This window comes from Carcharodon carcharias, chromosome 6 (assembly GCF_017639515.1).
Source record: "Carcharodon carcharias isolate sCarCar2 chromosome 6, sCarCar2.pri, whole genome shotgun sequence".
In the NCBI taxonomy this organism is placed as follows: Eukaryota; Metazoa; Chordata; class Chondrichthyes; order Lamniformes; family Lamnidae; genus Carcharodon; species Carcharodon carcharias.
The window spans coordinates 131,920,324-131,946,432 of NC_054472.1; positions in this window are offsets into that span (position 1 = coordinate 131,920,324).

Here is a 26,109-nt window from a genome sequence, read left to right on the forward strand (position 1 = left end):
TAGTTGCCAAAGAATCATCGGTTAGCTTTATCATGCTTGTCTTGAACGTTTGAACCGCCCTTTCGGCCAGTCTGTTTGAGGAAGGGTGGTATGATGCAGTTTTCACATAAGTGATGCCGTTGAGGCTGATAAACGGTTGAAACTTAGCACTCATAAATGCCGTGCCATTATTGGAAAAGATTACTTCTAGTAGTCCGTGAATGGCAAAACTCTGACATGGTTTCTCAATTGTTGTGGCCGATGTTGGTGACTTCACTTCATATATATCCAACCAATTTGAATGGGCATCGACAATGAGCAGAAACATTGTTCCCAGGAAAGGTCCAATCAAGTCAATGTATAACCACACCCAGGGTCTACCTGGCCACTCCCATGGGTGTAATGGAGCTGTCACTGGCAGCTTTTGCAGTTGCTGACTTTGCACACAGTGCTTTACCATACTCTCTATTTTGCCATCCATCCCAGGCCACCATTGAGAGCTGCGTGCTATGGTCTTCATTTGGGAAATTCTTGTGTCGTTCAATTAAAAGAGGCTCCCTTCCCTTTGGAGGAACTATCACTTGTGCTCCCCATAATAAGATGCCATTCTGGCTGGTTATTTCATGTCTTTTGTTGAAGTATGTTTTCATTTCATCAGCTATGGGCTCCTGTGACCAACTATGTAGCACTTATTCTCATACTTGAGATAAGACTGAGTCCTGACTTGTCCAGCCTCTGATCTGTTGAGCACACGCCGGCGACGAATCTAAGAAATTTAACAATAAAACAAGTTCCTGTGGAACTGGGATATCCTCATCATTTTCTTGCAAAGGCAAACGACTAAGGGCATCGGCATTTGTGATTTGATTGTACAAAAGTGTTTCATATGCTGCCAGAATTAAAGCCCTATTAGTATTGCTGTATCTTCCTTCTAGCGCAGACTTTAATCTTGGCCTTCGTTTTGACTTCACTGTTGGTCAGAATTCCCTCAGATGCAAGCACAACTTGTCTGAGCTCAGTGGGTGATTCTTTCAAAATTTCATTAATCGTCTGCTTCTTGGGAAATTCTGCGACTTTTGCTTCCAAAGCCTCTTTTGCTTCTTTTAGCTGATTCTTCAGCCCTTCCGCCTCTTTTTTGTATTTGTTTGCTGCTCCCTGTTGTATCTTCTTTGCCAGCTTATCCTTCAGTTTGTTCAGAGAAGTATTGAATTTGTTCCGTTTCTCTTCATACTTTTCCAGGGGTACAAACATTGATCTGAAAGAATCTTGTAGTGTGTGAAGGTCTTTCAAGGTTTTCTTTTTCCCTGCGAAGGTTGCTCACCTCGTCTTGAGCTCTGTCATCAAGCACTGTCTCTTTGATTTTCATCTGCTGTTTTTCCAGGTTTTGGCTTAAGACAGCTGTCAACTCTTTTCTTCTCCGCTGATGCTGCCAGACTTGCTGAGTTTTTCCAGGTAATTCTGTTTTTGTTCTGCATTCCTTCAGGTTGTTGAGTCCTTACACACCCCTTTTTCAAAATAGGAATGCTTCCAGCTTCCTTTTGGATTCTCAAAGCCAATCAAGGTGATTTCCCTTAGCCAATGTCCCCCTAGATGGCTTGGTTCTCTGTCTCTCAATACTAACATTGGTAGCTTTGCCGATTGGCTTCCATAATGGACAGTTACTCTGCTTATGCCTTTTATTTGCATGTCTTTACCTGAATATGTTTTTAGCTTGGTGGCTGTTTCTTCTAAATCTAATTGATGTTCATCATTATTCAAATATCTGAAGGTTTGATCCCCAATTACTGGAGCGGAAGCTCTTGTGTCTATTTCCATTTTAATAGCTTCGTCATTTACTTTCATTGTGACAAATATTGGTTCTATCTTTCCATCTTTCAGATTAAACAATGAGTAAATGTCTGAATTTGTTGTTTCAGGCTCTTCTACATTGTAGATTTCATTGGGCTTCTTCTTTTGTTTATAAGCCTGCTTGAATCTTCCCTTGTACTGCCTCATTATATGTCCATTTCTATGACAATAGTAGCATTCGCTTTTTTTAAACTGCCGATTGCTAAAAGAATGATTGTTTTCACTTCTATTAAAATTATTCTTTGAGTTCACTGCTAAGTTATTTTTCCTTTATTGTTCAGCTAGCAGGGGCTGTCTCCCACTTCTCGGTGGAATCTTGCTTTTCCACTCCATTTTTGGCTAAGGTTTCCCGCCTGATGTGGAGGATGGCACCATTTTGTGCACCCTGTATTTTTTTTGAATCACTTACAGCGCTTTCCATGGCCAGTGCTATCTCTAGCACATTCTTGAAATCCAGGTTCACTTCGGACAATAATCTTTTCTGAATAGTGTCCTCTTTCATACCACACACTAAACGATCTCAGTGCATTTCGTTCAGAGTTGTACTGAACTTACAATGCTCCATTAGCTGCTTCAAATTTGCCACGTGGCATGAAATTGTCCCGCCCAGTGCTCTATTTGTCTGCATCGTGACTGAGGGCTTAGGCTGAAAGTGACCCTTCATGTGATCCACCCAATTCATCAAAGTTTTTCAAATCTGGGGCACTGGGTGCCACGAAGCTTCAAATCAGACTGTAGGTTATTGTCCCATGTACTCAAGAGGATCGCTCTCCTCTTCTCTTCCCCCAGTAATCTCATTCGCTTGAAAAAAAGAATGTGAGGCATTCTGTGTATTGAGAGCGATCATCTGTGGCTAGTTCAAAAGGATCAATTCTCCCAAATTGTGGCATTTTGAGAGGGCATAATTTCTACAATTCTAAAGGAGCATGCTACTTACAATCATTGGGTGAGGTGCAGCGCTGATTTCTTTTTAACTGGATTTCTTCTTTTCAACCCTGTTTGATCCATGTTGCCACCCTCTTTGTAGGATGGCTGTGTTGTACTATTAGTGATAGAGTTGAACTGCAGACACTTCTTGGGTGGAAACCTTAAGTTTATTTACAATGTACTCAGCAGCAACTACACATTTGCTTTCAGCTCCAATAATATCTCTACACTGACTGCTGAGGTAGCCTGTACTACTCTTCTATTGGTTACTACAGATCATGTGATCTCTCCTAACAAGTGTTATTCTTAAAGGTACATTACACTCTAAATAAAACCATAAATGCTACAGGGTGAATATAATGTCAAACCAGGTACAGAAAAAGAAATAAAAGGAGAGAAAGAAAGACTGGATTATGAGAGTAAGAAAAAGAGGTAGAAAGGGAAAGTAAGAAAAGAGTTGTCATTTTTTAAAGTTACTGGGAAAATTCAAAACTTGAAATAATGAGATTTAACACCTGTAATAGTTAATTTTTGATTCCAGAGAGGCTGACTGGCAATCATTAACACTTATGTCATTCAACTCATACTTTTAATGACAAGGTTTAACTTTCTGTGACACATTTACTGGGGCATTAATGACCAAATGCAGTAAGTTCATTAACATCAGGGAGGCTAAGGACACTCATTAAAGAGTGCTTTCAATCAGCTGCAATTTATGGAAGTGATGACAAATGTACCAGCAAGTTTTGATTATTTTGATACTTTGTTGAAATTTACTTGAAAATTATTTTTCATCGTCATATTTATATTAATTAAGTTTGACGTGCTCCTAGAAAGGCTGGACCCCAAGTTCCCAATTTGTCAATGGCTAGAGTATTTATTGTATTGTTTAGATGTTGGAATCTTATGAAATCACAGACAAATAGTCTAATTCATAGCTTAGCTGTAGTTGACTGATGAGTTGGGCATTCACATTTATCTGACAATATTTACGTAGCAGAAAGGAGTTGGGAATGTAGATAAAATTAGACCTATGTGCTGTGCTATGAATTTAAAGAAAGACACAGTTACATGATGTTTGAAAACATGGTTATTCAGTATACATATATATATATATATTTATATATATATGTATACATATATTATATATATATATTTATTTATATACAACAATTGGGGGGGGGGGGAGTTTTCCTCTATTGCCAGGTGTAATGAAATAGTAAACCCATTATTTATAAACAGGTTTGTAATTCTGTCACAAATCGTGTACAGAGAAATGGTTCCACCGTGTTGCAATCTCTTATTCTAATAATGGAACTGTCTGGAAAAAAAATAAATGCGCCAAAATTAATTTCTCACTAATTATCACAATGAAATATTCAAAAGATTAAAGGGAATTCAATGGTTGTTCATAATTTGATATTTTGTTAAAGATTTTGAATTAAAAACACTTTTAGAAGCAATTGTATTGACTGAAATTAAATCTAAATAGGATATATGGAGCTCATCCAGTGACATTAGTGTGTGTGACATTGAATTTAAATCTGTGCTTACTCCATTTCATATTTTTGCCTTTACCATGGTTTAACATAGGTGCAGTTACCTAGGCTACCAATCCTTTTTCTCCTTCTTATCGCTTGGACCTATTCATGCCATTTCTCAAATATTTTTTCAGCTATGATTGTTCAGTTGAAATTATTATTAAAACCCTAAGCATACACATTACTGGGTTGATATATCACATCACTAATTTATTCACTTCCAGTGTATTTGAGCTTTCCTTTGTTACTTCCTCCCAAAAAGAGCTGGACACTTGAGTAAGAAAAGAGAATAACCTTGTATTTATTACTACAAAGCTTCTTACTTTGAACTGTTTCCTTCCTTCCAACTGAGAAGAGGGTTTTTATCCCTCGACAGGGTGAGCACCGATGTGGTTGGGTACAAAAATACAACATTGGCTAGGCCTCAGCACGAGTATTGCTCAATTCTAGACACTATACTTTAGGCAGGATGTCAAGGCCTTAGATGCAGAAAAAAAATTCTAGAATGATACCAGAGATGAAAAACTGAAGTTATATGGAGATACTGGAGAAGCTGGGATTGTTCTCCTCAGAGCAGAGAAGGTTAACAGGAAATTTGATAGAGGTATCCAAAGTCATGAGGGATTCTGATAGAATAAATAAGAGGATGTGATTTCAAGTGGCAGAAGGGTCTGTAATCAGAGGACTCAAAATTAAGGAGATAGGAAAAGAATTGGAATCAATGAATTTGTTGTGATCTTCTATGCACTGCATGAAAGGGGAATGGAAAAGGGAAACATTTTCCTCCTACGGGGCCAAGGCAAGGAATAAGACTAATTAGATAGCTCTATCAAAGAGATGGCATGGGTGTGATAGGGTGTGCTGTGTCATTCCAGGATCCACGATTATATATTCAAAAATGGGTGATAATCAGGTACAAGCATTGGGCAGTACAGAATCTTTTTCCAATCTGCCCCTCGTTATTCGTTCTATACAGATGACAGCATCTGGGAGCTTAGACAGTGTTTGTGTATTTTCTTCATTATGAAAAGGGGATATTTGGGTTTTGAAATGCAATGACTAATACATGTTCTATCTGGCTTGCCATAGCCACGTGACCTCTACCATGTGGGGCTCCCTGCAGGCAGCCATGATACATTCATATAACTAATGTTCAATAAAGACATTACACTACAAAACAGTGTAGTCTTTGATCTCTTAACATGGTATCAGGAGTGGAGCTGAGATTGAGTTTTGAAAACCTGGAAAAGCTGGAGAGATGCCATAGTTTCTAAAAACAGAACACAGGAAGGTTCAAACATGCTAAAAGCTGCAGAAAAAAAGCCACTGACAAGGAATCACAAACACAAACCAAAGCTGCAAGTCAAACACTTGGTGAGTCAAAATTACTGTAAATTTTCCACTCCCAGCTCCAGTAGAAATGAAAGGCTATATGTTGTAAAACTGGCAGTTTTTACACTAGCAATGGCAAAACTATGAGATTGCAACAGATTTAATTAACAAGCTGGATCCAATATAAGTAGCAGCACTTCTAACACTGCTGGGTAGAGACTGCTACAAATTGTATTCCAACCTAAATCTAGATGATGACGGAAGAGCTGGAAAAGAAGGGAATAATGAAGAAAATGACATCTCCTACAGACTGGATTAGCAGCATGATAGCAGTGAAACACCCTGGAAAGCTGAGAGTATACTTAGACCCAAATGATCTAAATAATGCATTGAAGAGATCTCACTACCCCATTGAAGGAACTTTGCCGCAACTTACCAAGGCAAAAATCTTTTCCCTAGATGCAAAGGATGGTTACTGGCTCAAGTGAAGCTCAATGAACCTACCTTCTGGATGCTATTTGGGAGATGCAGATGGTCGTGCATGCTGTTTCACATTTCCATGTCTCCAGAAGGGTATAAAGGCAGACAGTACGAGATAGTCAGTGATCTTCCCGGAGTGGAAGCCATAGTGGATGATCTACTGGTCTATGGATGTGGAGACACAATGGAAGAAGACATGGCTGGTCATGATCCAGATCTAGTGTGACTGCCAGAGAGAGCTCACCAGATGAACCTGATGCTGAACAAGAAAAAATTGTAATTGAAGATGCCCTGAAGTCAAATACATAGGTCATGTACTGACAGTAAAAGATCTTCGTCTGGATCCTGACAAGGTGAGAGCTGTAGCAGTGATGCAGTGACCAAGAGATCTGAAAGCAGTGCAATGATTTGTTGGAGTCATGAATTACTTAGCAAAATGTTTGCCAAATTAGTTGTTGGAGTTTGAACCATTGTGCATGCTCACTGCCAAGGGTGTGCAGTGGTATAGGGGAACAGGACAAGCAGCTGCATTCACTAAAATCAAACAACTAGTGACAACAATGCCAATGTTGAAGTGCTATGATATCAATGATGAAATCACCTTGCAATGTGACGCTGATATGCTGTTGAGAGCAGCACTCCCCATGAAGAAAGTTGAGGATGCTACAACACAATGTGAAATCTTCCAGATTCAACATGAAGCAGCAGCTTGACATGACCTAGAAGTCATCAACCCAGCAGAGACACTGAATCTGAAAGCATCTTGCTCAAATCAAGCAAACTACCAAACAAAATGCAACTCTCCAAGTGCTGCAAGAAATAGCAATGAAAGGATGGTCGGAGACCACAGGAAAAACCTGTGGTCACAACAGCATATTTGGCATACCAAAATGAATTGACAGTGCAAGATGGCATCTTGTACAAAGGAAATAGAGTCATTGTCCTTAAGGAGATGAGAGGTGAGATGTTGAAGTGCTTCCATGCAAGTTGCCAAGGAATTGAATCAAGTCTGAGGAAGGCAAGAGAAGTGCTCTACAGGCCAAGCATGAGCAATAAAATTAAGGACCATATCGGCCTACAGTGAAGGACCTGCTTCTCCAGCTGTTCACATATGCCTATGGTTGCGCCAGTATATTTGGTAATTTACATTTACCAAGTACAACTGAGGTGACAATTTCTCTACACATGTCTCAAGTTGCCACGTGAGGCGTTGTCTCCTGTTGAGAGCATTGAAGATTTATAACAAGTACTTGTAATGAGTACTAAGCTAAACAAGCTAGAGAGACATTGATAGCACATGAAAACCCAGAGAGATCATGGATGACGTTGGGAGTAGACATTTCCACTCTAGCAGGAACTGATTATCTTATCACTCTAGATGACTGGGAATTAGACCAGCTGACTTCAACAATGGCAGGAGAGTAGATACAATGCCCAAAAGCACACATCAGTTGTTATGGCATTCCAGACATTATGCCAATGGCCCTCAGTTCATGAGTGAAGAATTCAGCTGCTTCACAAAGGATTTGGAAATTCAACATATACATCATCTCTGCACTATCCCCAGTCAAATGGAAAGGCTGAGGCAGCAGTGAAAATCGCTAAAGAAAGCATCAAGAAATCGAGCAAATCTAGCACAGATGTATACAAGGCAATCGTCGAGTGGGGAAAGACTGATGTCACATCACACCCAAACTGCTCTTCCAATAGCAAAAATGCTACTGAAACCAAATATAGTATCAGGCGTGAGTGAAAAAATGAAGGTGAAATGGCAGAAAGCCAAATTTCATTTTGACAAAACTGCCAAACCATTGAGCATTGGAGAGCCAGTCAGGGTATAAACCTTCAATGCTCTCAACAGGAGACAACGCCTCACATGGTAACTTGAGACATGTGTAGAGAAATTGTCACCTCAATTGTACATGGTAGACGTAAATTACCAAATATACCGGTGCAATCATAGGCATATACGAACAGCTGGAGAAGCAGGTCCTTCACTTTAGGTGGCAGATCAGGAAGATGGAATCTCACCAGCATTACTGAGTACAGAACGACCATCAGTCCCAGATGTCCACTGGTTGCCAACAATAGAAATGGAACAATAACAGTTACGACGGCAACAGCAAATGCCATGGAGACTGACATTCCTAGGAGGAGGAACATCACCCAGATAAGCAACCAATGGCAACATGTACACATACCATTAAGAGATCTGCATGATTTAATGACTATGTGTGTAATACATGTGCAGCATCTGACATGAATAATGAACAGTTTGTCAATTCATGAGAACAGTTGTGGTGTAGTGGGTAACAAGGATAACTCACAATTACACATGTTAATGCATGCAAAGTTATCTTTTGCTTGTTATGAAAAGGGGGAAGTTTGTGTTTTTGTTCATTATGAAAAGGGGGATGTTTGAGTTTTGAAATGCAATCACTAATACATTTCCTACCTGGCTTGCCATAATCATATGATCTCTACCATGAGGGACTCCCTGCAGGTAGCCATGATACATTCAGTTCAATAAAGACATCACACTAAGAAACACCATAATGTTTGGGCTTGTAAAACACAGGGAGTACTTCCTGTGTTGTTGTAGCCATCTATATGGCTACAGCAGCCATTTAAAGGAAAGGGACCATTGAAAAAAAACTTAGCCAGTAAATTATGTATGTGGAAAAGCAATAGAATGTTGCAGCAGCTGAACACCAGGGTTTACAGATAATAAAATACAGGTACTATTGCAAAGGTCTATGCAAGTGCTTTGGAAATATTGGATGAATCAATGACTCCTAACATCAACTCCTCCCACTCATGCTGCCCTGTTACCCTCTGAGGTGTGTGCTTTGGAGTGGGAGTAGGGCTGCTCTGTGCAGCACTCAAAGGCACTCTCCCTAGATAAGAAGTATCAGTTAGGATCAATATTCTGTGTAGACCCTCAGAAAAAGATGGAAGGCCTTAAGAATGGTACCATATTTCAGGTAGTTTGCTTAAATATACATGCTTACCATGAATAGAAGGAAAAGTTGCATTTATATAGAGCCTTTCACCAATTCTGGATATCCCAAAGTGCTTTAGCAATGATGTATTTCAGAGTTTAGTAACCATTGTAATGTAGAAAGTATTGCAGCTAATTTGTGTACAGCAAGATCTTAAAAAGAGCAGATAATCTACTTTCGTGAGTGTGGAGGGTTAAACTCCCTTACTCTTCATTGAAATTGTGGCCTGGAATTGTTTACATCCAACTGAGAGGGCAAAAGGGACCTTGATCCCATTCCTCATTACTGGAGTTTCAGCCTTGATTTTGTGCTCAATTCACTGGGATGGCGCTTGAACTCACAAGCTTCTGACTCAAAGGCTGAGCCACACTTGACTTCTAAATGCCCAACGCCACAGCAGAGTGCGCATGTGATCTGCAACTTACAACTGGATGTCTTGCCAGACTGACGCCTCAAAAGGACTTCACACTAAAAGTCCTAATACAATTGTTGCATGGCAGAGGCTTCTCAATTCTGTTGGCTAATACCTTTTGTTTTGTCTTTTTCCCATATTCACTTAGGGTGGGATTTTCTGGCCCCACCCACTGCCAGGGTCATCCGGTCCTGCTGAAAGCCAATGAACTTTAGGCTGGGCTGCCTCATCCCCCCAAGGTGGATCACGCTTTGGCGGGTCTCACCACGGCGGGGCCAGAAATTCCAGCCTTAGTCACTTACTGGAACACACTAATATATTAAAGTACAGTATCTGTACACACACATTTCCATGTTAACAATGAGGACAGTTGGACAATGGGGACTGGATTGATTTCTTCCTCAGCTGAGAAGCCTTGGGAATTAGATCTCAGGGGATCTGCTTACAATGAAAGGTTGGAAATTTGCACTAGGTTAGGCATCTGTGGAGAGAGAAACAGAGTTAACACTTCAGATTGATGACTTGAAGTATGGAGTACTTTTGCTAATATGCAGACTTGCTTATGCTCCCAGCTACAGCTTTCTGGCTTGTCTTTGATATGCTGGTGGATACCACATGGCCTGCAGTAGTTCAAAAAGTGGCTCACCACCACCTTCTGAAGGGCAATTAGGGATGGTCAATAAATACTTGCCCAGCCAGCAACACCTGCATCCTGTGTGTCATGAAGATATTAATGTACATAATATTATTGGAAATTATTTTAAATTGGGCTTGTAGTAGGGTCTGTGTTTATGAGTGTGAGTGGGTGTGTCTTAAATGGATTAAAGCCAGCTAGCCTGGGTGCTTTGATGTATAGTAGTTTTGAGATGTGAAACAGTAAGGTAAAGGGTACATTTGCATTCAAAGACAGGGGGCTGAAATCTTGTACCTAGCTAAGAGAGACCAAGCAATATGTTTATATTACTAATAAAATTGGTCCTATGAAAGTGGTTTCATTGTTAGAAGAGGTGGAGTTTAAAGGGCCTGGTGATACAATGAGAATTTGCATTCAAAGGGAAGGCTAGATATATACAGAAAAATAATTTTGTGTGTGGGTCAGAGGCATGTAATATCTAAGCAGCCTGTAGACCTTACCACTGTGTCTGCAAAGAAACAAATTGAAAGGAACTTCATTTTGAATTTGTAAGATAAAATGTGCTTTGCCTGGCATCTGTTTAAGTCTACGGGTTTTTGTTGCCTTGAGGAAGATTACCTGGGAGTGATTAATTTGGGGATTTGTTTAATAGTTATTATGATAGTAATTTGTAGGCATGTGTATGTGTTTAATACCTTGTTAAATTAAAAATGTTTCATTTAATTTATATTAAAAAAAACCTCTTGTGGCTTGGTGGTTTTTATTCCTAAATTCAGAGCTGCATCTCAAACATACCAACTGAAAATATAGATTATGACAGTTGTTTAAAGTTTGGGGATTTTAAATAACTCAGCCTTTACCCACTGTTGTGTCATAACACTGAGAAAGAATACAAAAACCTAGCAAGCCTTGTGGGTTTCATGTACCTCTTTCTGCCTAGATATCTGCTTTAATACAGTTGAGGGGACATGCTGAGAAAGTGCCCAGCAGCAGGATCATGTCTTGAACAGGTACAGATAAGGCTGCTGAGTCATAAAACAATGACACATCTGACACATCTAGCCACCCACCTATAAGTACACAGAAATGAGTGCGGATGTTCAGAAGGCAGGCAACAGCAGTCAGGCATCACTGAAAATAGTAGAGGGCCATCTCATAAACCACTAAAGGGGTTACAGGGCCACTCATTCACAAGCAGTTTCTACAGAGATGTAGCAACTAGACACCACGCTTAGTCCTTCCACTGGTGAGTCATTTACAAGAAGTCACAGGTTAGAAGATTAAAAGACCTACATCATACAGTTTCACTAAGGAGGATTAATGGGATGATAAAAAGTAACATAGTACTAAGTGGAAAAATAAATTGGTTGCACTTTATTTGACCTTTATCCAAAGAAATATTTTCTGAAGGTATAGAATAAGGCAACAGCACAGAAAAGGGTATAGATGGATGAGATAGCAGTGAGCACAGTGTTGGGGATCATGCTATGACAATAATAAGGGCTTTATTATTTATAATGCAATTTGCTCCTGCCATCTTTCTGTGAAGATGCATACATAGTTAAAAACCAGAAAAGGGGTTATTTTAATATACAATAGTTCCAGCCATAATGGTTGCCTGATTTTCTTCTATGTGATCCTGGCAGGTGGGGATTCTGACCAGTAACATCAGAAAATTGCCCTATTGATGTATGCAACAAGTAGCGAAGGGAGCAACAAATCATTTAACTCAAATATACTAAGTTGTGGGTTTTGTTAGAAACCTGATTAGGAGCTATACTTGAGCTCAAGAGATAAATATTTAAATTCCCTTTCTTCTCAAATTTGCATAGCTATTATGATTCAATCCAAGAGCATGACAGTAGGCCTGGGAATTATGCTGGGATCCTGAATGTAGCTGCTGGGCTTCGCTTAGAGCAGAACCCACCAGCTCTTCCTACTTTCACTACAGTCCCAAGAAAGGTTAATCATGGTGGGGGAGAGGGGTGGTAGGTGAGGTCATGCCAAGCAGAGGCAATCCCAGCTCAAGAGTTTACTCCGCCCAGACTTGGGAACTGCCAGATGGCACACAGGTTTAGAAGAGGCCACATCCAGCCCTGAGCCCAAGCATAGGCCACAAAGAAAATCTACATTTAGGAAAAAAATTCAGCCCAAGATAAATGAGTCTGATAAGCCAATATAAAGGTTCCCGTGCAATGGAAACTGTCAGCTAAAGGCTAAGTAACTGGCTCGCTCCTCTTTTCCTGTCTCTCTTCTGGTGGTGCCCATAGTGTTGCAAATGTTTACCAACAAAACTCAAATGAAATAACCTCCCATTCACTCCAGAAAGTCTAACGATGGAAATGTTGTATCTGTGCCCTTTAGCTTTTTGATGTTCTCTTGAGAGGGGGCAGTTTCTCATTATTTACCCTGTCCATACCCCTCAGGATCTTGAATACCTCTATCAAGTCTCCTGTCAGCCTTCTTTTCTCCAAGGAAAATAGTCCCAACCTCTCCAGTCCATCCCCATAGCTACAGTTCTTTATCCCTGGAAGCATTCTTTTGAATCTCCTCTGTACTCTTGTAATTCCTTCACATCCTTCTTCAAGCACGGCAACCAGAACTGGACACAGTATTCCAGATGAGACCTAATTAGTGAGTTATACAAGTTCAACATGACCTCCTTACTCTTGTACTCAATACCCCTATTAATAAAGCCTAAGATACTATATGCTTTATTAACTGGTCTCTCAACATGCCCTGCCATCTTCAATGGCCTATGTACATATACACTGAGGTCCGTCTGTTCCTGCACCTCCTTTAGAGTTTCTCCCTTTACTTTAGACTGTCTCACCATATCTTTCCGGCCAAAATGAATCACCTCACACTTCTCTGCATTGAACTTCATCTGCCACTTGTCTGCCCAATCCACCAACATGTCTGTATCCTTTTGAAGTTCAAGACTGTCCCCATCACAGTTGACAACATTTCTAATTTTGGACAAAGCTCACTAACTTTTCCTCTTTGCTCTATCCAGCTTGAACTATCCTCTTATTGGGCTTCTGACCCTCAGTGCCATTGAGATTGCTGTTCTCTCTCGAACATTGTCCGCTCCTGACAATTGCTCTCCAGAAGGACATGTGTCCCTTTCATTTGTTGTTTTAAATGCTGCACAAACTTTCCCTCCATCCCAGTGACAGCAAATCTATTTCACAGAATCACAGAATCATAGAATCACACAGTGCAGAAGAGGCCCTTCGGCCCATCGAGTCTGCACCAACACATGAGAAATACCTGACCTACCAACCTAATCCCATTTACCAGCACTTGGCCCATAGCCTTGAATGTTTTGACTTGCCAAGTACTCATCCAGGTGCTTTTTAAAGGATGTGTGGCAACCTGCCTCCACCACCCTCCCAGGCAGCGCATTCCAGACCATCACCACCCTCTGGGTAAAAAAAAATTTCCTCACATCCCCCCTAAACTTCCTGCTCCTCACCTTGAGCTTATGTCCCCTCATGACTGACCCTTCACCTAAGGGGAATAGTTGGTCCCTATCCACTCTGTCCATGCCTGATAACTGTTAACGAACCTCATTAACTTTATTGCCAATAACATTGATTATACAGATCCGGAACCAATCATACTTTTCCATGTGAGTCATAGGCATTGCCATTGAAAAATCCTAGTAATCATCTGATGCCTGGTCTACTGGGATTTTAGACAGGGCATTATTCATGTCCTTTATCATCTCCCTCAGCCTCTGACCTTGTAAATAATGTTTGGCAGAGCATTGAGGGCCCAGCTTGAGTTATACCCTGATAAACTACGGTTCAGCACATCACACGCCCTGAGTGATGGAGGCTCTGAATAAGAAGACTCGGGGCCATAGGAGAGCACAGCCCAACATGAGGATAATTCCTGTAAGTGTAGTCTTTAGATATATGAAGCATGTAGCAGTTTGTAATTTAAATCAAGATGTTAATCTGCAGCAAATGATTTCAGGTGTTGAGAATGACATCACAGCACACTGTATTTTGCCACAGAATAAAAGGAATGAATGGAGCAGAAAACTGATTTCGATTGTTTCAGAACCTGTTAATCCAATATAAAAGTTTATTTGATGCAAGACTGGCATGATTTGGTCATGGTTCAATTGCGGTATTTACGCTGCTTCATAAAGTTGCAAGTAAAACTAGGACCTAAAGAAGGTTAAAACCATGACAAACATAGCTGCTAATATCATTCTCATGATAAGCAATGCCTAAAGGATATTATCAACCAAGGATCAGGGAAACAATAGCATAATGTAAATATATTTAAATTAATGTCATTATGTATTTAAAAGTTCTCATTGTGTGTTAACTAGAGTAGAAGCAATCATTGAAAGATCTTATTACTAAACATTTATTTGATGATGTGCTAAACACATGTAAGGTTATTATTTAGCTTATTGTTGACAGGATTTTTATTTGCTACTTTCCTGGACTGTCATCTCTTATTTCAAAAGTGAGGAGCAAAAGACAAAATATGCTATTTACAAATCATATTGTTGATCAGCTGTAACCGCCAGATTGGTGATCTTATTGAGTTGAACAAAAAAAAATCAATATATTTTCAGTCTGAATGACTTTTGGCTCATCAGTAATCAGCCAGTGAAGTGTGATATGTGTTTTGAGGACTTTACTGAATCATTATTTCATGCATCGATACCCTCGGTCCAATATCCAAAGTCAGGCTTGATGCTTGTAACCAAGGTGAAACCTCAACCTTAGTTTGAAGAGCTGGTTCAATTCAGGTTCATCAGATTGAAATACAGATTCAAAAGCTACAATTGCTATTTATGAAACATGATCAAATCAAGCAAAGTACACAGCCTCAAAAGTTTATCAAGAACAGGGAATCTGAGGTTGTTGAGGTAAAGGTGCCTAGCTGTAATTTTCTTTGAAAACAAAGGTGCAGTGACCATTTCTTAGACTTCCAGTCTCCAGGTCATTGTACCCTGGAGGTACCCAGAAGATGCACTGGTGGACTCTCCCTGGGAGGTCCCCATGCAACGAATGCATGGGAATTGCCTGGGAAATTCAAACCTCTGATGGGCAGTTAATCTGCACTGGGAACCATCCAATTTAAATCAGAGACTTTGGATGGTTCCGACGCCCTTAGCGGAATAGTTACCCAGGAAAAGTTAGGAAGATTAAAATCTCTCCTAACTTCTGGGTAACTATAGTACTGACCGCCCCCCCCACCCCGTGACCCCCCCCACTGGACTCCCCGAGTACTCCTCAATCTCCCCCAATCCTCCAGCTATCCCTCCACCCTCCATGACTACCACCCCACCTCCCGACAATATCTTCTACGTCCCCGACAACCCTCTGACCCCCAACTACACCCCACCAACCCAATTACCCTCCCCACCCCCCGACTAATCCACAATTAACCCCTACCCGCGACTACCGTCCTGATCACACCCCCACGACTTGACTACACTCCCCACCCCTGGCCACACCATCACCCCATGACTACACCCCCTCCCACCCCACTTCACATCCCCCCCAAACTAACCCCCCTCCCCTGACTACCCTCCTGACCACCCGGACTACCCCCCAGCCCCCTGACTACACTCCCAACCCTCTGACTAAACCCGCCACTCCACTGACTGATCACCATCCATCCACATCGGCGGGAAAGCATGCTGACATATTTCACAGCAGCACATAAGTGACGTGCACTTGGTGGCCTGCACTTTGAGGTGGACGCAGAGGTGCTTACACAGTAATGTTGTGCAACACTTGCCAGGCTCGCCTGTTGAACTTCAAGTTTCAGAGGCACTTGGGGGGGTGGGGCGGTTGGGGTTAAGAACAGCCCTCTACTGCTGAGGTGACTTGTTGGGGGGGGGGTGTGAGCAGGGCTGGAGGTTATGAACTGCCCTGCCATTGAGGTGACTTGTGGGGGGGTGGGCGGGGTGTAGTTTAAGGCATCCAGCTGTTGAGGTGACCTGTGAGGGGGAAAGGGCAGCCCAGTTGTTGAATATAGCACACAAGCATTAGGGCGGGGGGTAGGGTGAGCGAGGGAAGTGGCCACACATTAGGGAAACTTGTAGAAAGTGACCGTTCCTCTGTAACTGAGACAGTTCAGGCGCAGCCACATTGATATGATTGTAGTCAGACTCCTAGCTTATCTGCCCTCAAGCAATGCAAAGTGCCATCACCCACACCACCCACCCACACCACCCTCCAGCACAGACTGCAAAGTTACGGGGGACAATTTTCTCCCTGTCGAGTGGGCCAGTCGGGACCGGGCGCAGAGCCAATCGCCGCCCACGATCGGCTCCATGCCGCTATTTTACGTGGGCAGGCCAATTAAGGCCCACCCAGCGTGACACATGCCAGCTAATGCTCAGCGCTACCTGTGCAGGTGGCGGGGAGGAGGGAGAGTTGGGGCCTGCGCTCTTACGCGCATGCACGCAAAAGAGTGCAGAAATTTTTACCTATCACTGATTCTTCCTGTTTTACTTATACACAAACCATTGGTTTTTCCTGTGCCTGAACCTCAGAACCCACAGAACTTTTCTGCATCCAAATAAGTCCAACAGATTTTCCCTACAATTTCCAACACACTGACTTTGTGTGCCCAACTTTAATATAATTAAAACACCTCAATTTTCAAGTGTCGCTTCTACCCTCAGCACCTTCCTTTTTAGTCTGAGAAAAAGCTTCCTGGGAATTTCCTCTTCTTCTCTGACTACCCACCTTCTTTCCAACTTCCTACTTTCTATCCTTCACTGATTTAAAAGGGTGATGAAAGAAAGGTTTAGATCAATGAACTTATTCAGAATCATCAGCTATCTCTGCTGCTTGTCTTACCGTTTTAACCATTTGTTCCTCCACATGAGTTCTCACTAGTGAAGGAATTGAATGTTTAAGTTCTTCCAAAAGAATTACTTCTCTAAGAGTTGCATATGTTGTCTCTATTTTTAATGCCCATATCCACTGGTCAAAATTACTTTGTTTTACTCTCTCAAACTCAATATAAGTTTGACCAGGCTGTTTCCCTATATTCCTAACTTTCTTTCTGTATGCCTCAGGAACCAACCAATAAGCACTCAAAATAGCCTTTTTTTTAAATAACATCGCAATCCATTGACTTTTCTTCTGACAGTGAAGCATAAACCTTATGTCCTCTACCCACTAACCTAGATTGTAACAACAATGTCCAATTTTCTTGTGGTCATTTCATCTGTTTAGCTATCTTCTCAAATGAAATGAAGAATGCCTCCGTATCTGTTTCTTCAAATTTTGGAAGAGCTTGCACAAATTTAAATATCTCCCCACTGGGTTTTAGGTTAACGGTTCTTTCATCATCAGTACTTTCTTCAGCATCTGATGTCTCTTTTTTAAAATCCAGCTTTTTAAGTCAGTACTCTCTGTCCTTTTCCTTCTCTCTCTCCTCCAATGCTAACTTTTCCCTCTGGAGATCAAGTTTTCGCATTTCCATTTCTTTTTGAAATAATGTCTCTTTTTCACTTTCCTTTGCTGCTGCCTCTAGTTCCAGTTTTCATTTCCAATTCTTTTTCCTTTATTTTGCCTCCAATTCAAGTTTCCTCAGTTCCTTTGCTTGTTCGAATTCAAGCCTCTTCATTTCTTACTGAACTCTCACTATATCCAGCTGTGACTCACTAGTGTCAGGTATCACTTCCAACTTTAAATGCTATGCTATCACTTCAACTATGTTTGCTTTCTCTGCCCCTACAGGTAACCTCAACTGCAACCTACCTGCCAACTCGATTAACTTATCCTTTGATACTTTTTGTAAGCCTTTCAGAGTTGTATCTTCTACTTCCAAAAAGGTTTTAGCCATGGATACAGCCATTTTTGCGGTCTCACCACTTTACACATCTCTCATGCCAACTTCTGAATTCAAAGTGCTTCTTGTACTTGTAACCTTAAGATTCACCAACTCCAAACAAATCAAGGAATTTCAAATATCCTGCAAAGAGCCCCCAATTTGTTATGATGAGGCAGATGATGTGTGTCAGGCGGATCAAATCCAAAAGGGAAACTTTTTCACGAGGTCACAATGCATTTGCAATTTATATTTATTTTGTGATGCATGCCCTGAATTCAGTAGTAATAAGTCCATGCATACTTTAAAGATTTTTTAGAAAACTAAATTAAACATTTATTAACAAAAGAAAATATTTCAAGCACATATATAGGTCTACAAATGACTACTATAATAACTCCCTAAACTGCTAATTAGTCTGGATTCCAATTACACCCCTTTTAAGTCAATGGTAAAAAAAGATTTTAAGCAGATGCCAGCTAGTTACCACAATACCCTGGACAGTAGAATTCAAAATGGCTTTTCTCAGCTTCAGCTCTGGTAGACAGCAGGCTTAATGCACAAATACTGAGGCTTCTCACACTTGTGTTAGATATTACAATGCCTTCCCTGACACACAGCCTCTTCTTGTTTGTACATGTTTCTCCTTTTTAATGTAAATCCCATTGTTCCCATATGTCTTTCGAACATTGCCTTTCTCGTAACATAAATCATTTAATGGTGCTAACATTATCAGTAACCTTTGGAAAAATAAGCACACTGGTTGGCCTAATTTCTGTGGCTAGGTGTAACATCCTACCATCTCTTTGAAATTCAAACTACTCTGAAATATCTAAAAATGCAAATTCTCCTCACCTCATATTCTAAAACTTCAGCCATGTTTTAGCATTTCAAACCTAGTTTCTTTTGATGAGTCAAAGCCTCCAGACCAACCGTCTCCAATTAAGTAAATCACCACCCCACACCCCACTTTAACCTACTTTTACAATAAATCGCAATAATATTATGAGAATTATTATACTTTCGTGACAGAGCCAAACCAGTCAGCATGGTGTGGAATGGTGGCTCAATAGTGCCGATTTGATATTATAATTTTTCTTCACACCTTACTCCTCTTTCGGCCTCTCCATTCTCTTGTTGGTATCTGGATGAATGAGTAATTTGAACCAATCCATAGGCTTCTGTGAACTGCTTAAAACATTTGTTTGCAAACTGTAGGCCATTGTCTGAAATGACTAGGTCTGGAATGCCATGTTTGGTAAAAATTTCTTTTAGAAATTCAATGACAGCTTCTGAGATGGGACCATGAAGACATTTAACCTCAATCCACCGGGGATAATAGTGACCAACCATGAGGAATGTTTTCACCTGAAATTTGTAAAGATCCATTCCAACGTGTTCCCACGGCATGAACGGAAATGCAGATACCATCATTGTTACTTTTGCTCCTGGCAAAAGATCGCGTGGGTGATGCAGCTCAAAATCATTTCCTCTAATGAGTGAGATCCCTGGCCACTGAACAGAATTTCATGCTCTTGCACAACACTTTGTAATGTTGAAGCATCCCTGGTGCATTCTCTGAAAGAAGTTGAGTCTGAGGACTCACGGTATGACCCTCATAAATCAGCAAGTCACCCATGACACTGAGATGCCTTCATTGCTTGAAGTATTGCTTCGGGTTGAGATTATTTGGAACCTATTCTGGTGATCCTTTGATGCAGTATTCATGAACTTTCATCTGTGTTTTGCGCTTTTCGAATCCCCTCCGCTTCTCTGTTGTTGCTGGTAGAAATTGTGCGGTCAATGAGATATAGGATTCCAAATCGTTGATGAAATTTATGTCCTCTTGTTCAGGCTTTTCAACAGGTATGCGTGACAATGTCTCTGCTGTAGTTTGTTGTTTTCCTGGGACATATTTGGTTGTGGAATCGAATCTCATTAGTCTTAATCAAAATCTCTGGACACTTGGTGGCATTTTTGCTAATTCTTATTATTTAATAAGGTGATCAGTTGTTTGCAGTCTGTATCAAAAGTAAACTTTCGGCCTAAGACGTAGTCCACAAACTTCTCACAAGCTCATATAGCTGCTCATGATCCTTTATCAATTACAGAGTTTCTTTGTTCAATTTCAGTCAATGATTGAGGTGTGTAGTACACTAGTCTGTGTTTGGCATCTCGCTCAGTTTGAAAAACTACTGCTTCTAGGCCAATTGATGATGCATCTGCAACAACAATCGAAGGCAGTACCAGGTCATAGTGAACCAATGTGTCTGGTGAAATGAGCGTCTCTTTTAACCTTGGGAATGAATTTTGTCGATGTTCTTCCCAACACCATGCTTAGTGTTACATAAGCAATTGTCATAAGGGTTTATTTATATGTGCCAGATTAGGTAAGAACTTTCCCATGATTGACCATTCCCATGAAGCACTGAAGCTCCGTAACATTGCGAGGCTGTGGGAAATCTGTGATTGCCTTGGTCTTTTCGAGATAGGCCTTGATGTCTGATGCATGAATGATGTGTCCTAGAACTGTAATAGTTGGTTGTGAGAGCTCACATTTATTATCAAGGATTGGTCCTGCTTGTTGCAAGTAATACAACACCCCTCTCCCTCTTGCTTCATGCTCCAGTCTGGTGGACCCGTGGATCAGGATGTCACCCAAACGGCAGGTGACCCCTTCTAATCTTTCTAAAATGCCTGCCATCATTCTCTGAAAAATCTCTGCTGCTGATGCAATTCCAAAGTGTAGTCAATTGAAGCAATATCTCCCAAATGGTGTGATTGCATCCAGTTTGGTAAAAATTGTATTTTTTGCTAGCTTTGCAAGACTCTCATCCACAGATGCCATTACGTGGATCCACTGCTTTAACTGTGTGAGGTCAACACAGGTTTGTAATGAGCCATTTGGTTTTGGTACTGGAACCATGCCTGAACACCAACTTGTAGGTTTGGTTACAGGTGAGGTGACTCCCTGGTGCAAGATTGACTCAATTTCTTGTTTCACCTTCTGTAAAAGTGAGTGTGGAACTTTCCTTGGGGTGAACAAGCACACTGTTTTTTTTAAATCTGCTTTCAATATGATGTGATAAACTGTTTTCAGATTCCCCAGGCTTCTAAATAAGCTTGGAAATTCTGTCTTGAATTCTTTTGGTTTGTTTTGGCTTCCCAATTCTTCTATTTTATAGATGAGTTGTAGACCTGTGCAAGCTTTTCGACTTAACAGTGAAAACTCTTCCTGTTCGATCATGTAGTAACTGTAGCTTTAAGGTATGCAGTGGCTATCGCTTTAAGCCTTATTGTACTGTGTAGGATCACATGGCAGTGTGAACGAAGCAGCTCAAAGCACGGTGAACCTTAGGAGTGAAGTTTGTGTCTAGTTGTGTTTCTTGATGGAAACATGTAGCTGCTGCTGAAGCCCTGTAAATAAAGTTCACTTTTTCTTATGAGAAACCTGTCTGGAAAATCAAGTATAACAACTGGTGATGAGGATAACTTGGTTCTGGCGCTATCCCTCGCCCAGTGAATGGCGGTATCTTGTTTTAAACAGGAGAAAGGGAAAATATATTAACCAGGTTTGCCACTTTTTGGCAGGATCGACCCCCTTCAACTCATCCACAAAGGACTGGAGTCAATATATAGAATGCCTCGGTTTCTTTTTCCAGGAAACAAAATAACGGTTGAGGAAGAAAGGAAAGCAATTCTCTTAAGCGTCTGTGGGAGTAAGACTTATAATTTAATCTGTAGCTTGATGGTCCCGAATGCTCCTAATTTGAAGACCTTCAGCGAATTGGTGGACCTCGCCTAGGGCCAATTTCAACCCAAACCCTCTGTAACCATGCAGAGGTTCGAATTGAATTCGAGAGTAAGAGCTCTGGGGGAGACCATAGCAACATATGTAATGAATTTGAAATAGCTCACTGAACATTGTGACTTTGGGGAGACCCTAAACGATATGTTAAGGGATTGTTTGGTCTGTGATGTGCGTGATGATGCCGTTAAACGAGAGTTATTAGCTGAAGTAAATATTGATTTTAAAAGACCTTTGGAAATAGCAATTGCAATGGCAAATGTCAAGAGTGGTGTACAATATGGTGCTGTTTTCCAGTTGGTGCAGGAACAGATCACTAGGCGTGGTGCGAAAACCAGGCAGTTAGCCACAAAGCGGGAGACAGTCCATGCTACCCGAAAATTTAAAAAATATACAGGAGACAGCTCAGCAGCAGATCTGAAAATAAATTGCTAACGATATGGAAGCAACCATGGGTGGAATTTTCCCAGAATTGTGGTACCGGGCGAGTAAAATGGAGTCCTAACCGCCGATGAAATGGTGGGTTTTCATGCCGTATCGTCCCGAGCACACCTCATTATTTATTTACTCCAGCGAAACAGGCCGTTTCCATGGAGGGTGGGCTCTCATTCACCCACCCACCATCACCCCATTGTTGCATCATGCTGGCCGCCATCTTTAAAAGGTACCCACCAGCAAAGTGCCCATCACCACCGGCTCACCACCGCTGCCCAGGAGACATGGCCAGCAAAGGGAAAAAACAGACTGCAGCCCCCCGCTTCAATGACGGGTCCCTCAAGTGACTACTGGATGCCATGAAGGCCTACCGGGATGTGTTGTATCCCTGCTCTGGCTGCAGGATGGCTGCAAACTCACTAACCTGGCTTGAGAGGCGGTGGCAGTGGTGGTCAGCGCAAATGCCCTGCCAAAGAGGACAGCCATCCAGTGCCGCAAAAGGGTGAATGATCTCCTCCATTCCACCAGGGTAAGTCACTCTTTCTATCACTCCCAACTCACACACCCACAAACCCATCACACATCCACAGGGCCCTTACTCACTGCAAGGGACATCACTATTCACTCTTTCACACACACTGTCATTGTCCTCATCGCATCCATTGGGGCCACTCACCACCCACACAGGCCAGGCATACTTATCATCTGGCCTGGTAGGTATTCTAATACACTCCCCCCATCTCTATCCATGCAGGAAAAACTGGCTCACAACAGGAGGGAAAGGCCCCAGACAGGTGGAAGGATGCCAGAAATCAAAGTTCTGACAGAAATTGAAAACAGAGACATCCAGCTGGCCGGTGATGACCGGGACCAGTCCTGTTCTGATGGTGAGGTCTGCGCTGCTCTACCAAGTGAGGATCCAGCAGTGCAACATTCATCAGACAACCATGCTGTGAGTGATGTGTCCTCTTTCACAGGCCACTGCCATGCACTAATTATCTCCCCTTGCTTTCGGAGGCACATCTGGGAAACAGCCGACAGAGTCCATGACCCAGGGCCTCCAATAAAGCCCTGAAGAAACCTCTGAAGTGGAATCTAAAGGCAGCCTCCCTGAAGACCCATCACAGCACTCACCCGCACCCTACACCCCCCAGCCCAAAGCCACACACCTTGGTGGGACCTAGCTTTAGAGTAGCCTGGGGATCACAATCTGGTGAGCACATCGCACTTTCTGATCCACAGCAAGTGGAGGCAGGGCCTTCCCAGGTCCCAGGCACTTGGAGGACTGCTGGAGGCCAGAACATTGCTGAGTCCAAGTCAGACAATGAGCATCTGGACTCGGTCATGTCACAGTTGCTGGAGCTGCAAAGGCAAGCTCGGGAACATCAGGAAGGAATGTCTGCTGCACTCCTCAGATTGCAAGGCACGATGGAGGAGTCTGTCCATCTTCAGGCTGAGATGATAGCGTTGGCATGGCAATGCAGGTCAACACTGGCAGAATGCCCATCGCCATGGAGATCTTGGTTCAGGGTGTCGCTCCTGCACTGCTGCACGGTATTAACTCCATTGCTGATGCCACAATTGGTCTCCAACGCGAAAGGGGTGCTGCGCAGATTGATCTCACTCCAGCTACCCCTCCCGCTCATGGAGTCAGCCAGGGGCCCTCGGCCACCCATAGGGAGGAGGATCAGCAGGTACACACTCCAGGGCCATCCACCCAGGTGACTCTAGGAGTGACCGGCCCATCCGAATCCCCTCTTTCTGTGACCTCCACAGCTTCAGCTTCACAGGCAGAGGATGGTGCCACTGCCACACAGCAGGACACGAAAACAGGCCGGGGCCCACCATGTCTCAGCACTCCAGAGAGCGCCCACCAAAGTTATCACAGACAGGGTGTCACAGTCAGCAGGCTGCCTCCACCTCGGCTGTGGATGTCCGGGGAAAACCAAGACGTAGCGGCAGGATTAGGAAAGTTAGGTAAAAGTAGTTGCACAGCCTAGACATGGAGGAGCCTCCATCTCCTCCTCAGCCAGCTCCTTTTCCCATTGCAGCACCTTTAAGGTGGGCCTGGCCGCCATCACACCAGCATCTGTGACCAGTGATGCTGTGCACCAGCTCCTGAAGGGCTGAGGTGCTGAAGGCAAACACAGCATCAGATGCATCTAAAGTTTCATGGCTGTGTCACTGAGTAGGCCCCGATCATGGAGTGCAAGTGAACTGCCCTCGGCCAGACAGGAGTCAGACATTCTCAGAGGCTATGTGAAAACCTATGCTGTGTCCCCACTGCATGTCATTGTCATCATCCTCCTGCCATCGAGTGACTATTTTGGCCTCCATTGCATCTCCATAACAGGAGCATTCTCACAGAGGGTATTGCCACTGCGATAAGCCAGACTGGAGTCAAACATTCACAACTGTGATGTGAGGATTTACGGGGACTCCTCACTGCATGTCGTCATCATCCTCCACAAATCGAGCAGCTGTCTAGGCCTCCTGAGTGTGCCTGCCTCATCTAACCAGTGCGAGTGCCTCATCCCTGTCATCATCACCATCGAGGACCCCTCTCACTCTCATCCCCGTCGGTGTCCTCCTCATCGGAGGAGTCCTCCAGCTCCTCCATCTCCTCCTCAGCCAGCTCCTTTTCCCATTGCAGCACCAGGTTGTAAAGGGTGCAGCAGATGACACTGATGCATGACACCCTCTGCGGACTGCATTGCAGGGCTCCACCAGACTGGTCCAGGCACTGGAACCCTATTTTCAGCATCTCGATGCTCTGCTCCACCAAGTTGTGAGCTGCTGCATGAGCTCATTATAGCATCACTCTGCTGCAGTCTGAGGCCGCTGCATGGGTGTCATCAGCCACAGCCTCTGTGGGTAGCCCTTATCCCCAAAGAGCCATAACTGCAGCCTCTGTGGACCCTGGAATACTGCAGGGATCTGTCAGTGACTCAGGATATAAATGTCATGCCCGCTCCCTGGAAACCATGCGCACACATGCAGCATGCATTTCTGTTGGTCGCATATCAGCTGCGTGTTCAGTGAGTGGAAGGTCTTGCAGTTGATGAAGTCCACTGAGTGTAGCGATGGAGATCTGAACACCACATGACTGCAGTCAATCGCACCCTGCACCTGTGGGAATCCTGAGATCAGGGCGAATCCAACGGCCCTTACATCTTGGCTGTCCCGGTCCCGGGCGAAATGCACAAAGTTGTGCGCCCTTGAGAAGTTGGCATCCATGACCTCATGGATGTACTTGTGGGTGGCAGATTGTGAAATCCCACAGAAGTCACCTGTGGAGCCCTGAAAGGAGCCACTGGCATAGAATTTGAGTGCCGTGGGCACTCTCATAGCCACTGGCAGTGGATTCCCTCCATGTCCCCTTGGCGCCAAGTCCTACAGTAAGTGGCAGATGTGAGCCACCAGGATCCATGATCCTGTTGTGGTCCTCCTGTAGCATGAAAGAGAGAGAGAGAGACATGGCCAGTGTTGGTGAGGAGATTGTACAATGTGTGCAGTCCAACTGCTCCGCAGTCCAATAAAGTGGTGGCGGACTCGAAGTCTGTTCTGGGGAGGTCGGGGGATTTGGGGGGGGGGTGGGGGGGGGAATGTATGGAGCGTTTGGTGGACCTTTGGTGCCTCCGTGATGCTTACATAGGCAGGCAGGCTAGGAGCCCCACCCCAATCATATCACTGTATTAGTTGCAGAGGCATGGTCAGTTTATACGGGTGTCCCTCTGTGTGGTCACTTCCCTTGCGTACCCTGCCTCCCACCTCGATTGCCTGTGTGCGGGATGCTGCGTCAGGGCAGCACTTGAACCCCCCATCACCCACCTCGCTCCTCATTCACTGACAACGGTCACCTCCAAGGCTGGCCAGCACTTGCCCCC